This window comes from Rhinoraja longicauda, chromosome 8, assembly GCF_053455715.1.
Source record: "Rhinoraja longicauda isolate Sanriku21f chromosome 8, sRhiLon1.1, whole genome shotgun sequence".
Lineage (NCBI taxonomy): Eukaryota > Metazoa > Chordata > Chondrichthyes > Rajiformes > Arhynchobatidae > Rhinoraja > Rhinoraja longicauda.
Genome location: NC_135960.1, coordinates 28,452,119 through 28,469,747, shown reverse-complemented (window position 1 = coordinate 28,469,747; position 17,629 = coordinate 28,452,119). Strand labels below are relative to the sequence as shown.

Sequence of the window (17,629 nt, the reverse complement as noted above, 5' to 3'; positions counted from 1 at the left end):
TTTTAGTGTGTGACATCCACAAATACACAGCTAAACCTGGAAATTGGAGCAGTCATGCAAACCGCAAGTTATTTTTTAAATACCCTTTCAAAGGACACTGCATTCACACAGAAGAATATCCAAAGCTTTCGAGTTAGTTAGCATGGACATAGGCCTTTTGGCTCACCATGTCCTTGCTAACCATTATACCTATCTATAATAGGCCGATTTAACCACATTTAGCATTCTATGTCTTTGCACTTCAAGTTTTAAAAATCCCCCTCAGATGCCCCTAAACCAATTCCCTCTTAAAGTACCGATGCCTCTTGTTTAAGATACTCCTAGCCATAATTTTTTTTTTTTCCCTTATAAATTTGGATCCCTTTATCAGATCACCCCCGTGATGATTTGCCATCATCACCCCCGAGCCTTCTCTGCTCTAGGGAAAATAAATCTAACGTATTCAGCCTCTCCTTACAATTGAAATGCTCCATTCCATGCAACATTCTGGGAAATCTGCTCTGCACCTACCTGTTAGGTATTCATTAAACATACCAGATAATATCAGGCTGTCCATTCCAAAACTATTACTTTGCCACTGACAAAATTTATGCAACTACTTTTAGGATGTCGTTCATTCAGGTTTAAAAAAAATATTAATTCTGTATAGTTAGGGTTCCTACTTGAAACTACTTTCACTGAAACAAATGATATTAGTCACAAAAAGCTGGAGTAACCCCACTGCGAAATTATATTAGTGTTCTCCAAAAATAATTAGACAGCATTTTTCTTTAGCAAAATAATGAATTACGTAAACTAAGTAAAATAATGGTCTGTATTTTTCTGGAGGACCTTCAGCCCAAGGTCAGCTTGAAACATCTGCAGACTATGTGTCCCCTGTTCACGAAAGACGATCCATTTTCCATCATCTGTCCTCACCTTGTCTTACAAAGTACTGCTCTGCCAGAACTCATTGTTTTCAGACAGCTGAAAAGAACATTGAACGGGACAGCACCAGAACAGGCCTGTTGGCCCACAATGCCTGTGCTGAATGCTATACCAAGGAAGGTTAATCTCCTCAGCCAGTATATGATCCATATCCCGCCATTCCCCATATATCCATGTGCTTATCTAAAAACCTCTCAAACACCACAATCATATTTGCTTCCACCACCACCCCTGGCAGCAGGTTCAAGGCACCCACTAGTCTCTGTGTAAAAAAAACATGTCACATACATCTTTAAAAAATCCCTTTTCACCTTAAAGCTATGCACGCTAGTGTTTGCCATTTTCACCCTGGTGATAAAGGTTCTGACTGTCTACCCTATTTATGCCTCTCATAGTTCTATATACTTCTATCAGTGCTCCACTCAATCTCTGACTATCCAGAGAAACCAATCTACATTTGTCCAAACATTGCTTTTGGCTAATGCCCTCTAACTATGACAGCATTCTGTTAAACCTCTTCTATATCCTCTTTAAAGCCTCCACATCATTCTTGTAATGGGGCAGCCACAGATGCATACAATACTCCAAATTTGTACAGAATATCAAAGTCAGGCAGTTTTTACTGGAAGCAACTGGCAGGTAGCAAAAGGAAAGGATGGAGGCTAGACATGGTGGATTAGGCCTGCTGCAAGCCAAACATTTGAACCAAATGGCTTCCTGATGAAACTAAACAAACCTGGTTTAACTGAGACTATTGACTATTTGTTCATTTAAATAAAATTTGCCCTGATTTGAAACAAGTTCTGAGACCAGTGGTTGAAATACTGCCTGCTCCTTCACTCTCCTTCACATCATGGCCTGTATCTGTTCCTCTACATGCTCCCTTATATCTTCAAATGACAACACATAAAATCCTGCAACTATTTTTATCAGTTGTGTGCTCTTTATGACATTGCTGCTTATGAAAGATTGTTGTGGTGTAATTTGATTATAACAATTCTCATAATGTTCAAGTAGCCACACATGGGGGAGAAAATATTTTTTGGCTGTACAAATGCTTTGTGGTTTTCTGAGAGTGACCTGAAAGAGAGAAGTCTGTCATCTTTTCACATGATTTTTGTTTCCATTGGTGTGTGAAGATATATAAATATAAAAATCATGTTATATCTCTGCCTGAATCATGTGATCCTTCATGTTACCTTAATGCTATCACAAACCAGGGGACATTCACTGGTAAGCATTATGATTCCATTTATCTTGCCACTTAAATCCAGAAACAAATTAAATGCAAAATAAACTTTTGTCTTCAAGGAAATTTGTATAGAATATGAACTTCAGCCAAAATTTGCCGATCGATTAACAAATTTGACAGGCGCAATAGTCAAAAGTTAAATGTTAAATCATTGAAAGATTAAACATAAAATTGCTGAAATTATCACCAATGTTGGATATTCAAATGCATGTGTTAGACAAAGTTTGAAAGAAATTATGAAAACACCATAAAATTACCTTAATGAAGGGAAATCCACAGTGAAAAAAGTAGTAATTAGGTAACTTGCTCCAACTCTATACTGAATCAAGAAGAGAAAAGAACTAGTCTTCTCTAAAGAACATTTGGATATAAAAAATATTTCATTTCTGTAAACAGTTAAAGAGCTAACACTGCAGGAGTACGTCCCCACATTGAAAATCTGATAAAAGCTTCATCCCACTCGCAAGCTTCTTCACAGATTCTGAGCCTATCTACAAAGACAATGCCTTTTGAACATTTGTGCTGAACAGCCAGTGCTTCCAACTTCCTTGACAACTTACCATAGTTGCTCAAGTGAAGTAGTGGTAAAAAGCTACAGAAGTGAGGCTGTGAATTTCTGAATTGCTTTTATTAGATGAATTGCTTCCTCAGCATTGTGAAATCTTTACTGAGCCCAAAATAGGGCAATTTCTTGTGCTGTCAGCATGTTCTTTATCGGTTGAAGACCCAGTTTCATGGATCCTGCAAAATAATGCATTGTGTGTTAACTCACATAATACTTCCAGTGTTATGAAATTTTGTAGGATTCAATTTTGCATGAACGATGCCATAGAAGATAAATTACAAATTATAATTAAACTATTTGTAAATGACAAATAGTTCACTTCAGTAATGGTGTGAATGTCACTTGCACTGCAATGATATTTGAATATGTGATTAGTAATGATTTAAGGAAAACATTTACTCACATCTAGTTGCTGGCTAGACAGACATATCTCTCTGGAAGATGCATGATAGAATTTTTATTTTACTTATTGTCCGGGGCCTCGTGGGTAGAAGCCCGGGTCGGGCAAAGCGGCCGACGGAGTCCAGTCGAGGGGCGACACAACAAAGGTGTGAAATGGGGCGTCGACAGCGGTGAGGCCTCGGCGGCGGCGGCGGTGAAGCCTCGCGACGATGGGGCCGCAGCAGCGGCGATGCCTCGCGGGTCGACCCGCGGCCGCCATTGGTGGAGCGGGGGTGGGGGGGAAGGAAGAGTCCTGTCCCGTTCAGGTGCGGAGATGTTCAGTGCGATGGGTAAACGGCAGCGGCTCTCCCATTAACGGCCCTTGGGGGGGGCCACAGCATGTTGCTGGACTCTGGGCGGCGTGGGGAAGGCGCTGAGCCAGCCGGGGAGAGGAGGGCGGACGGGGGAGCCAAGGGCAGGCCTAGCGCCAGGCCTCGGCCTCCACCTCCACCAACGTCCGGCCTCGCCACTGCTGCTGCTGCCGCCTTTCCCCCTGGTCCACCTCAGGCTCGCGGTTACCTGGTCACGCCCGGGCCCTGGCTCCGGCTGCTTTCCCCAGCACCAGGCCTGGCTCTCCCGCTGCTATGGAGCCGGCAAACCCGCCCCACGGCGGCACAGTGGCGCAGCGGTAGAGTTGCTGCCTTACAGCGAATGCAGCGCCGGAGACTCAGGTTCGATCCTGACTACGGGCGCCGTCTGTACGGAGTTTGTACGTTCTCCCCGTGACCTGCGTGGGTTTTCTCCGAGATCTTCGGTTTCCTCCCACACTCCAAAGACGTACAGGTATGTAGGTTAATTGGCTGGGCAAAATGTAAAAATTGTCCCTAGTGGGCGTAGGATAGTGTTAATGTGCGGGGATCGCTGGGCGACCCTTATTTTTTTAAATGTAAATTATTTTGAATCTTCTCCATATAATGGAAAGAAGATAAAATTGGTGGAAACAAATGTGTGTTCCCAGCTTGATAAATTTCAGTGGGATCAAGATGCGGTCTGTAACTCTCTGTGGGGTGATGTTCTGCATGAACTGAATTGAGGCATGTAATTGAGCTTTATTACAAAAGTTCTTCTTTAACCCTTTGTGCTGACACGTTCTGTTTCACTTCTGGCTGCTAGTTTGGCTTCCTTCAACCTCTGATAATCCACCTGCAGGGAAACCAAATGTATAATGCTGGCCCCGTTTCGACACCTTTAATCCTGTGTGACAACCTCCCATAGTTTTGAACCAAAGCCCATCTGCTCAGTACTGACAGCATTTTTGTTTTGTGGGTTAGTACAGGGAGTTAAATTGCTATTTGCCTTGTCTAGTTTTAAGAATACAATGAAACATAATGCAATAGCAAACTCAGATTTCTTTTTGTCATTCTTATTAGAGATATAGGATAACATAGAATGTGCTGTCAGAAAATTATTACATTCCCTTGGAGATATCCATGCATTATTCTATCCCACCCCGTGTTCATGCAGCTTTCAAACAGAGCATGGTCGAGAGAGTGCCTGGAATGAACTTTCAGGGGTGGTGATGGAAGCAGTTGGATAGTTTGAAAGGTTTTTAGAGGGGCACATGAATATGCAGGGCTATGAATCACATGCAGGTAGAGAACTTGGTATTTGGCACAGGCATTGTCGACAGAAGGGCCTGTTCCTGTGCTGTCCTGTGTTCTAAGACCATGATGTCCTTGTTTTCATTTAACCCTCATAACTAGCCTGATGCTAGTGAATTCAGTTTTGAGGGCATTATAGATGCTACATGGAACCCTTCAAACCTACCTGAAGGAATCCCAAAGTGTTATCCCTTCTGATTATGATTTTAAGTAATGATTTTAAGTAAAGCCCAGTGGTCTGATGCTTAGATCTGTAGATTAACTTTTGTGTCAATTTAGAAATCTGAGTGATCCCCAGTTTCCATGACGATGTTCGTTCATTCTCGATGTGTTTATATCCCAAAGTATTCTCTTTTCATATATTTTATCTTTCCAATGTTTTGCATTTTATTGCCTCTATCAGTTCTATTTCCACTTGTTAAATTAAAACCTGCCTCTAACTTGCAACAGGGACTAAAGACGATTGCTTGTCAATGTTAATATTTTTGCTTTCCGGCAGCACCTCTAGAGAAAAGGAATAGGTGAAGTTTCGGGTCGAGACCCTTCTTCAGACAGAGAGTCAGGGGAAAGAGAAATGAGAGATATAGACGATGATCAAGTCAAGTGCGTTTTGTTGTCATATGTCCCAGATCGAACAATGAAATTCTTACTTGCTGCAGCACAACAGAATGTAAACATAGTACACTGTAAACAATATGAACAAATGAATGAAAGATATGCAAAAAAGTAACGATGATAATTACAGACAATGAGACGCAACAAGACGACTTTGAAACGTACAACGACTTGGATGGAAGAGGGACGGAGAGAGAGGGGATGCAAGGGTTACTTGAAGTTTGAGAATTTCATACTGCTGGGTTGTAAGCTGCCCAAGCGAAATATGAGTCTGACCTGCTGAGCTACTCCAGCATTTTGTGTCTATCTTCCTGTCTCCAGATTGTTAGGCTGTGTATCAGATATTCCATACCAGTTGCAAATATCTCCTCCAAATAAACTTTGTAAATACTGAAACCATCGTCTTTCGTCCCTGTTGCAAGCATTGTTAGTGATCCAGTGATAGAAGCCCCTCCCTGAAAACAATTTGAGACCCCCTAAACACTGCCAATTTGACCAAGAGTTGAATTTTAAATCTATCGAGCTCTCAGTAACACCTGCAGTCTCACCTGGCTGTACCCATGTTTCACCCGATCTGCATCCATTAAAACCCAGGCTAGTTTTCTCTGATTTGACACTCCAAATCATTCCTTTTTTTACTCACCATAAATCTGAGGACATCCCGAGCTCTGCTGCCTGTGTCGTCTCTCTCACACATCACACTGGTGCATGCAAACTGCACTGGCTGACAATTAAGTGAGATCTTTATTTTAAAGTTAACCTTGTTTTCAAAGTCCTTTCAACAGTTTAGTTTATCATTATTGTTACGTCCACCGGGGTACAGAGAAAAGCTTATGTTTGCGTGCTATCCAATGAAAGAAAAGACTATATGTGAACACAATCAAGCCATCCACAGTGTGCAGATAAAGGATGAAGAGTACAACATTTAGTACAAGAAGACATTGAAGTCCAATTAAGTACAGTTCAAAGTTTACCAATGAGGTAGATGGGAGGTCAGGACTGCACTCTAGCTGTTGAGAGGATCATACAGTTGCCTGATAACAGCTGGGTAGAAACTTTCCCTGAATCTGGATGTATGTGTTTTCAAAACTCCATACCTCTTGCCTGATGGGAGAGGGGAGAAGAGGGAGTGACCGGGGTAAGACAGGTCTTTGATTATGCTGTCAACCTTGCTGTGGCAGGGTGAAGTGTAGATAGAGTCAATGGAAGGGAGGTTGGTTTGTGTGATAGTCTGGGCTACATCCTCAGGGCCATCATGAAGTCATACAGCACAGAAACATGCCCTTCGGCCCAACTTCTCCAAGCCAACCAAGATGCCCTGTATAACCTAGTCCCATTTGCCAGCATTTGGCCCATATCCCTCTAAACCGTTCCTATCCATGTACCTGTCCAAGTGTCTTTTAAATGCTGTTCTTTTACCTGTCTCAACGACCACCTCACAGATCATTCCATATACCTACCACCCTCTGAGTGAAAACGTTGACCTCAGGTTTCTATTAAATTGTGTCCCTCTCACCTTAAACCTATGTCCTCTGATTCTTGATTACCTTACTCTGGATAAAAGATTCTCTGCATTCACCTTATCTATTCCCCTCATGATTTTGTACAATTCTATAAGATCATCCCTCAGCCTACTGCTCTCCAAGGAATAAAAGTCCTCGTCTACCCAACCTTTCCCTTTTTTTCAAGCTCACAAGTCTTGTCAACATCTTCCTAAATATGTTCTGCATTCTTTCCAGCTTAATGATATCTTTCCTATGACCTACTAAAAAAACAAACTCTTCCAATTCTGCCCATTTGAAAATGTCCTACTTAAATTGTTTTATTGTTTGTAGTTGTCACATTTGCTTCCCAAAGCCTTATCTCTGGAATTCTGGAATCTCCGCATACCACCCACCCCCTCCCCACTGAAACATCCTGTCCAGCAATGTCTTCCTTGTCCGTAAGAAGTAGTTTTTAGTCATTTGATCTAATACTTCTTCATATGACTGCATCGGTTTATGTATGGTAGTTTCTATGTAGTTTATGTGACACTTTTGCAATGTTAATGCTGCTACATAAATATATTGCTGCTGCGACATCTTTTAGTATTCAGGAATGCTTAATGTTTTGCATTGGATGCTATCGACTGTGCTAATCATAATCGTATTTTCAGCAGTTAGACTTCATCTGTCATAGTGACAGTGATTCATACCACATGTTAAGCTCAAAGTATTATTAAGTAGTTTCTGAAATTAAGGTTTCAATTTTTATGAATAAGTAGAACCTGATTTAGCAAAACAAAGTTATCTTGAAATGAGAATATGACAAGAAGATTATGGACCTCCATGGAGAATTTCACTCTTCTCATCTTTAGCCTGTGAGCATTAAGAAGGTGAAGCACAGTATGAAATTAATAAATATGCCACCTACTGCTCTGTAATTGAGTAGATCGAATACATTATCTAAATTTTGAGGACATCACGCACAGCTGTGAGTCTCACAAGCAAAGAGGAACCTTTTTTATTCTTTTTGTTTCAGCTTATTTAACTCTTTCCTCTGTAGCATTGCAGGTTTATTCTAATGCCTTTTAGGAGGTTCTAAAGAAATTATTCTTTTTGTGTGGGTAATATCCTGACCATCTGTTTGGGCTGGAAAAAAACCCTGCTGCAGGCGGATTGTTGCTTTGACTGTGCCATTGTAACAATAAGGGACAATGATGGTAATGTAATCATTCCAAAGCTGTGACTGCGTTAGTTTTATTTTGCCTTCAAGCCCATAACAATGATAATACTGGAGCATAGTAAGTACAGTGCTATGGTTGGAGCAGAGTTTCAGACCGTTATTAAAACAGCAAATGTTGGAAATGCTCAGCAGGTCACGATGCATCTGTGGGTCAGAACAGGTCTTGGTATTTTCAGAACATTATTTTTAAGCAATTATTTTGTTTTTCAAATTCCTTGGGGCAGTGGCACACAGCTAGCTGCTACCTTGGTTCCTTCTTCTTCCACAGCTAATCGTACAGAGGTAACTGCTTGATGTGACCAATAAACTTTCTGCAGGTAGCTGATATAATGGTCTTTCATAGGAAAATTTTAAACAGTGACAAATTATAAAGCATGTCTCTTAACGTGATAAGATTAAGAAAATAAATAGAAAGAGTGAATAGAAACTCATATCAGAGAGTAAATTATTAAATGTAAATCAAAGAGTAGTGTCCACTTTCATCATGTGTGAAATAAAGGGTGTTCCTTCGGTTCTTGGGCCCAGTTCCAATCCCGATCAGATGGCTAAACACCCCCCTCTTTGAGAGATGTTGAACAATACTTTTTCTTGCAATTTAACATTCTCAGTTGTATTCAGGTCATCTGCCCAAAGTTCAGCACCATAATAAAGTCTCCTAGATCTTCCTGTAGACTTGCACCACATTAATCACCAATCACAAATACCCACTTTGCAGTTTTTCAGCATGAAAATTGCAAGGAGTAATAACAAGTAAAATCCTGATTTATGCTGTTCCTTAGTCCTCTGGGACATTTGCATCTCTCTGCTGTCAAGAACCAAGAAATTCTTACTCATAGCTCTAGCCACCATTTTTCAATGGTAATTGCAAATGTATTTAACTTTCCTCTTGTTACAGACTGTTTACTACAGTCATTTAGGATGGAAAAATATTGTGTAGATGTCCTGTAGACATGATTTATGGTCTTGCATTATCTCTCAGATTGGATGGAGAAGAAAGTTTTAATAAACCTTCACAGCCCTATTCCTTGTTTGTGAATTGTTTTTACAGTTCTTTTCAGATGCCCCTTGCTCTGATATTCTTGCCATTTTTATGACATCTGAAGTTGTACGATTGTCGAACAGCTACATTCAGGATCCCAAGTTTCCATAGGGAAAAATTCCAATGTTTTGTGAATCCTTTTCTGATTTATTGTAACAAACTTGATGGACGAGCAGATGAATGCTATACCAGCACTTGGGACATTGTAGCCAAAAACGATCAAATTATATGAGGTGAAAATGCCAAGGAATATCAAGAAGCTGGTCATATGAGCATGCCCTGGACAAATTGTTGTACCTTGTTCATGGGTGTTTATCTGTGTATGTTCTTCCTCTTTCCATAGTAACTGATTTTATCTGTGTGATATCACACTGCAGAAGTCCAAAAGCTGTGTAAAAAACTCATATATTGTTCAGGTGCAGGTAATTTTTCAAGACTAACAGCTGGGATATTTTGCTGCCTGCTTTTTAAGGTTTTAGTATACACATCAAAATATCATCATATATCATATCATATATATACAGCGCAGAAACAGGCCTTTTCGGCCCACCAAGTCCGCGCCGCCCAGCGATCCCCGCACATTAACACTATCCTACACCCACTAGGGACAATTTTTCCATTTACCCAGTCAATTAACCTACATACCTGTACGTCTTTGGAGTGTGGGAGGAAACCGAAAATCTCGGAGAAAACCCACGCAGGTCACGGGGAGAACGTACAAACTCCTTACAGTGCAGCACCCGTAGTCAGGATCGAACCTGAGTCTCCGGCGCTGCATTCGCTGTAAAGCAGCAACTCTACCGCTGCGCTACCGTGGAGGATGAAGTAATAGCACACAGCTGGTGCTCACACTATTTAATACTTCCTGCCTTTCTCATATCTGACCCCCCGTACTACTTTTTTCCAGTTTACTTTTTCAAATAATTGCCCCACCATTATTTCTGCTAGAACATGCCTAATAAGATGGATTTGCTGCCTTAAAAAAAATCCAATTGTCTTCCTACCATTTAACTTAATTTTTTACTCTTTACGTCCACAAATTAATTTCTATCCAATTTTTTAAAGGTTACTTCTCCCTCCCTACTTTGCAATCCGAGTGAAAAAAGAACATATTCTTAGGTCTCTTTCTATGCTTTTTCCTCCATGGTAACTCCCACCTTTACATTTTTTACCAAAACAAGGTCTTTCTTTTCTGTAAATGAGATGATTAATTGAGATGAGCAACTTTTCATTCTTGAAAGGTTGAAAGCAATTGCTTCACAATTAACAGTTTTATTGATTTGTGAAATAAATAAGCATTCATTCGTGCTTATAAATTATATTCACATTTCTTTTACCTCTTTTGACAATAGACAATAGGTGCAGGAGTAGGCTATTTGGCCCTTCGAGCCAGCACTGCCATTCACTGTGATCATGGCTGATTATCCACAATCAGTACCCATTCCTGCCTTCTCCCCATATCCCTTGACTCCTCTATCTATAAGAGCTCTATCTAACTCACTTGAAAGCATCCAGAGAATCGGCCTCCACTGCCTTCTGAGGCAGAGAATTCCACAGATTCACAACTCTCCATGTGAAAAAGGTTTTCCTCATCTCCGTTCTAAATGGCCTTAAATTCTTAAACTGTGGCCCTTGGTTCTGGACTCCCCCAACAACAGGAACATGTTTCCTGCCTCTAGCATGTCCAATCCCTTAATAATCTTATATGTTTCAATAAGATCCCCTCTCATCCTTCTAAATTCCAGTGAATACAAGCCCAGTCGCTCTATTCTTTCAACATATGACAGTCCCGCCATCCCAGGAATTAACCTTGCGAACCTACGCTGCACTCCCTCAATAGCAAGAATGTCCTTCCTCAAATTTGGAGACCAAAACTGCACATAATACTCCAGGTGTGGTCTCACCAGGGCCCTGTACAACTGCAGAAGGACCTCTTTGCTCCTATACTCAACTCCTCTTGTTAAGAAGGCCAACATGCCATTAGCTTTCTTCACTGCCTGCTGTACCTGCATGCACCTTTCAATGACTGATGTACAAGGGCACTGATGTACAAGGACGCCTTGTAAAGATGGGACTCGTCCAAATTAGCATAGCACAAGCTCAAGCTACATTTTTATTGACAATTTCTAAGGAATATAACTAGCATTCTACTTTGCAAATCAATTTACATTAACAGTAGTCATACAGCACAGAAACAGACCCTTAGACTGAACTCATTCATGCCAACCAAGAAGCCCCATCTCAGCTAGTTCCATTTGCAAAACCTTGTACAATTTCTGAGAATAAAATCACTGTCACTCACATAATTGCAAGAGAAATTAGATTCTTATATTCATAAAGCTTTAAAGGATTTGAAAAACAATTTTCTCGGTTTCAAAGAGATAATTCAAATTCTCAGTTACATTCGCTGACAAACAGAACCCTGTTCAATTTAATAGCAGAGATTTCTGATTAATGGTAGCCATTATCACAAACAGTGTAACTAATGCTCTATAAAGATGCAGAAATAAACAGTGAATGTGCCCTTGACCGTACAAAATAAAGAGAAGCATTAAGTAAAAAAGGCTGAATGTGATGAATCTGCACAACATAACAGGAATGGGGGATGTGCACCGTAAATTAACCATCGACATAGAAAGATAGACAATTCAGTTATTTTATGTTTCCATGGCTTGAAGTGCCACCTGCACAGATGGACGCGCCAACACCTTTGGCTCATGTTGTGCACCTTCTGAGGACTGACAGATTGTACTGGCATTACAACCTATAAATGGTTATGGCCTGCAAAGCACTGCCTGATGAAGCAGTGGAAACAGATTCAACAGTAACTTAAAAAAAGGAATACTGGAAAAGAAGAAAAGTTGAGGGTCATAGGGAGATGGTGAGAAAGTGAGCTAGGCTGGGTAGGTGGTGAGGAAGTCGACCAGGCTGGTATAATTGTAAATTGTCCCTAGTGTAGGATAGTGTTAGTGTGCGGGGATCGCTGGTCGGCATGGACCTGGTGGGCTGAGAGGCCTGTTTCCGCACTGTATCACTAAACTAAACTAAACATTTGCATGTATGTGCTTTAGCGTTGGTAGTTTTGAACACCCAGTGGTTGTGGCAACGCATATGGTCTCATTGCAAAGCCACAGGGCAGAAATATATGATTTGGCTGAGTAAAAAGTTTGACTTGAACTGTAATGTATATGCAGTAATTAATCTGTTGACTTTTCACCATCTGTTCAATTGCTTCACAACAAGTGTGCCAGAGGCTACCAATCTCTGGGTTCTCTGCTGTCTGGAACAAGTTTCTACACCATCGTCTTTTGTTCCCTTTCCTTCTGCTGTTTCTCCTTAATGTGTGCAATGGCCTGATTTTGATTTTACCACCTTGTCGTGGTGTGTTCCCATTACAAGCTGCTCTGCACTTAACTCATCTAATATTTTCTGACAGCCCTGCTAAACCCTGCAACTTCTACTAATAAAAATAACAAGAACTCCAAGTACATGGGAACATCTCCACTTTTCTGAGCAGCACAGCATGTAGAATTTGAAAAATATAGCACCAATCCTTTGTTGTGGCTGGATCTAAATATTGGAACTGGAATTGTGGACGTGCCTTTGCTGCCTGACTCATACAGGTGGCTTCTCAATTCCGGATGGCTCATCAATGCTGCCTTGCCAGTGATACCCAGCTACTGAAAAATGAATAGATAAGATAAAATTACTCTGATAGAGATTTGAACACAATTTCAGTCTTTGACTCTATCCTGGTAATCTGCATTGCTGAGCTCATCTGATTTTTTTTCAAACCTCGAAAACCTAGACTGAAGTGCCTATTTATTATGCTACCTTGGTAGTAATGTTAATACAATACAATACAATATATCTTTATTGTCATTGTACCCAGGGGTACAACGAGATTGGGAATGCGCCTCCCATAAGATGCAATAATTTAAGTAATTTAGACAGCAGCAACCCAACGAAACGAAACAGTTGTAACAGTTTTGAACAGGGTAAAGTGCAAGTTGATCTATGCGTTGTGGCCATCCGGCTCAGCAGGACCGGTTCATAGCAGCTATGGCCCTGGGGATGAAGCTGTTCCTGAGTCTGGAGGTGCGGGCGTAGAAGGCCTTGTATCGTCTGCCCGATGGAAGGAGTTCGAACAGACTGTTGCAGGGGTGTGAAGAGTCTTTGTGGATGCTGGTGGCTTTTCTGAGGCATCGTGTGTTGTAGATGCCCTCCAAGTCTGGTAGCTGTGTTCCGATGGCCCTCTGAGCTCTATGGACTACCCGCTGTAGAGCTTTCCTTTCTGCCTCCGTGCAGCTGAGGTACCACACAGGGATGCCATGCGTTAGGATGCTCTCTATGGTGCAGCGGTAGAAGGTCGTCAGCAGCTGTTGGGGTAGACCAGACTTTTTCAGTGTTCTTAAGTAGAACAGTCTTTGTTGTGCCTTCTTGACCAGCGCAGCAGTGTTATTGGACCATGTTAGGTCCTCCGAAATGTGAGTGCCCAGAAACTTGAAGCTGGACACTCTCTCCACACTGTCCCCGTTGATAGAGATCGGGGCATATTCCCCGTTATGTGACCTACGGAAGTTGATGATCAGCTCCTTGGTCTTGGTGGTATTTAGGGACAGGTTGTTATCCGAGCACCAGTCCGCCAGGTTCTGCACCTCCGCTCTATAGTTTGTTTCATCCTGACTGTTGACTAAGCTGACTGTTCTACCATAGGAGTATAACTGGTGAATTGAAATTGCTCTTGCATCTGGATTTTGCAATAAAAATGATTGACTCTTGATCAAGAGGACACTGCCTATCAATTCATACTTTCTGCCAGAGCGCAGATGAAGCTCTTACTTGATTGTGTTTTCCAGACTTCCCAATTCCTTAGATTCCCTTGTTGCCAAAACATATTGAGTGTTGACTGTGCTCCATGTGATAACTATGTAGAAAGTTACAAAGATTTACAATACCCTGGGACTTTCACCCCAAGGTCTCTCTACATCAACAATCCTTTGGCCTCTGCCATTTACTTTGTATGTCCTTTGGAATTTGGCCTCCTGAAATGTATTCCCTCATATTTGTCAGGATTAAACTCCATCTGCCACTGTTCAGCCCTACTTTCCAGTTGATCTATGCCCCGTTGTATCTATGAATCCACTAATGTTTGTGTCATCTGCAAACTTCCTAATTATACCTACTATGCTCTCATAAAATGATTTTTAAACAACAAAGATTCTAGAACCAATCCATACAATGCACGTGGGACCTTGTCAAAGGCCTTATAAAAGTGCATATGGACAACATCTACCATACTGCAGGTCAGGAAGCATCTCTAGAGAACATGGATAGGTGACGTTTTGGGTCGGAACCCTTCTGTGAAGAAGGATCTCGACACAAAATGTCACCTGCCCATGTTCTCTAGAAATACTGCCTGACCAGCTCAGTTACTTCAGTGCATTGTGTCTTTTTTTTGTAAACCAGCATCTGCAGTTCCTTACATTTAACATACTTCCTTCATCAATCTCCTTATCTACCTCCTCAAAAAACACATGAGGCATTATCTTCCCTGCTCAAAAGCATGTGGTGGCACCTACTAATCAGTCCCTGCTTTTCTGAGTGGACTTTTCAGCATCTAAGACCTTCTCATCTGGTGAATACCAAAGAGAAACATTCATTTAGAATAATCTGTTCACATTCCTGACTTCCTGACTCTATACATTGATTACCCCACTCGTCCCTGACTTGCTTCTAATATAGAAGGTTTTGGGATTCCCCTGGCATAATTTTACTTGCCAAGGTCATTTCATGGCCCCTTTTTGCCCTCCTGATTTCTTTCTTGTTTTCTCCTACATCCCCAATAAGCATAAAATAACTCATTTTCATCTGCCTTTTTTCCCTGAGGTTTTATCATATTCATCTAACTTTATCCATTTACTGAACCTGGAACCTTGCCGAATGGCAGTCTGAAGAAGGGTCGCGACCCAAAACGTCACCCATTCCTTCTCTCCAGAGATGCTGCCTGTCCTGCTAAGTTACTCCAGCATTTTATGTCTATCTTTGATTTAAACCAGCATCTGCAGTTCCTTCTTACACACCTTGCAAAATCACTTTCAAAAACAGTCAATATTTTTCAGTTTTTTAAAATCTCATGCCTTTGCTGAAATTGCCAATCCCATCTTTTGTAAGAAATAGCCACTGGCAAACAGAACCAGGTTTAGCTGATATATCGCAAATTGAAACCAGGGGATCGGATAAAAATATCTCTGTAGAATGCAACATGCAAGTTAAACCACAATCCCATTAATCTTTCATTTGAAGCAAGGATAAAGAGCATTTCAAATCTAAAAACTGATTATGAGTGTCTAGACAGTGTGTTTCTTTTGAATATAAAATTATTGCTGCAGAGTTCTCCAAAGGTTTATAGCTGAAGCTAATCTTTTCTTATCACATTAAATTACATATTTGTTTAAATAGTTTGAATTGATAATTGTTCACTGTAGTCACTGAATTATTCAAGTAGATCTTCCGAGGTGAACATTTACAGTCCTCAAGACAAAGAAAGTAAATGTCAAGCCAATGAGCAAATTCTCCTTTTGCTATCAGCAGCAACATCAATCTATCTCAAGATCAGATCTGGGTTTAGATTTGTTGCAAATTTCAATCCAACTTGACTTTACTATGTCAAGTCAAGTCAAGTCAATTTTATTTGTATAGCACATTTAAAAACAACCCACGTTGACCAAAGTGCTGTACATCTGATTAGGTTCCAATGGAAAAAAAATGAAACATACAGTAGCACGCAAACAGTTCACAGCGCCTCCTCAATGAGCCTCAAACGCTAGGGAGTAGAAATAGGTTTTGAGCCTGGACTTAAAGGAGTCGATGGAGGGGGCAGTTCTGATGGGGAGAGGGATGCTGTTTCACAGTCTAGGAGCTGCAACCACAAAAGCGCGGTCACCCCTGAGCTTAAGCCTAGACCGCGGGATAGTGAGTAGCCCCAAGTCGGCCGACCTGAGGGACCTGGAGTTAGAGAGGGGGGTTAGAAGATTTTTGATGTAGGGGGGGGGAGTGTCCATTTAGGGCTGCTTAAAATGCCACTGGTGAGAAAAAAATACGTTAAGAATCACTCAGGAAAGAAAATTAAGAAAATTTGCATTTTTTTTCTATTGTGTTCAATGAATATACCTGGAAATACAATATGCTCTTGTGAAGTGAACATGACAAATGTTGTAATCCTGCAGAACACAAGACAGAAAAAGATGTGCATGCCTCATTTAATAGCCACATTTTAAAATAATATCAGACAACCCCTAAAGGCATCTCGCGAGATTGGAAAAATGCTACTAATGCTGCCTCTGCAAAATCCTCCAAATGCACTGGGGATGTGGACAATGTCAGTGTTCTCTCAAGCTGCACTAAAACGTCCGCAGCACAAAAACCCTCGATATTCTCTGTTGGTTATGTTATGCAACCACTTCTTTTGCCTGAAACAGTGTTCCAAAATTGTCACTGTGGTGAGAGGGATGTCAAAGGAAAAGCGAACAAAGGAAAAGATTCAAGAATATTCTCAGAATATCTCCAATGCATCCCCAGCTCCATGACCCCATGAAAGTGAGAATTAACACCCAGGATAATATTGCAAACCTCGAGGATATTGTTGAGGAGCACCCAGAAACTGTGGAAGGAGTTGAATCCCCCACAAATTACCTACTAATGTGCTCCCTCAGCCACATCCTTTCCCATCCATGGAGGAATCTACGGCATCCACATTGTCCTCATCAGTCACTTTGAACCCACTCATCTGAGTTGATCTCTGAAATAGGTCGTATCGTCTACAGTGAAGATGGTTATCAAAAAATACTAGTTTCCTGATCAGCTGGGCAAGAGGGCCAAACCTAATTCAGGAATGTGTGACGTGTTGAATTTTTGGAAATCAAACTAGGGCAGGACATTCACAGTGTACGTTAGGGACCTGGGAAGTGTTAAGTAGCAGGTGGGATATAGGAGTACAGGTACACAGTTCCCTGAAAGCAGTATCACATGTGGATAGGACCATCATTAGTCAGGGAATTCCCTACAGATGGCAAAGATACACTGAAGGCATGGAAAAAAAATCATCATTGATGTGTGCATTTGCTGCAAGATGGCTCCTGCGAAGAGAAATGGACAGTCAAGATTTTGGGTCTAGATAAAATGTCTTGACCTGAAATGTCAACTGTACATTTTCCTCAACAGATGCTGTCTGACAGATGCACTTCCAGCAGCTGTTCTTTTTTAGGTAGAAAACTTTTTATTTTACCTATTAATTGTAAAATCCATTCTCTTATAGTTTCAGTGAACAAGTGGCTAATTATTTAGAGTTTGTTCTGTAGCTCTGTGACTGAACTTCGGATTACCTTGTTTCGGCAGTGGAAATGTGATAGATTGAACAATTTACACTTGGTTCGGTTGATTAGCTTCACCCCAGTGGGAAGCTT

At 41.1% G+C, this 17,629-nt stretch overlaps 1 protein-coding gene across 3 annotated transcripts in view; it reads left to right on the top strand.

Annotated features, from left to right (window-relative positions):
* vps8 (VPS8 subunit of CORVET complex) overlaps positions 1-17,629 on the top strand; it is a 432,205-nt gene that overhangs the window by 346,966 nt on the left and 67,610 nt on the right. The window lies entirely within an intron of this gene.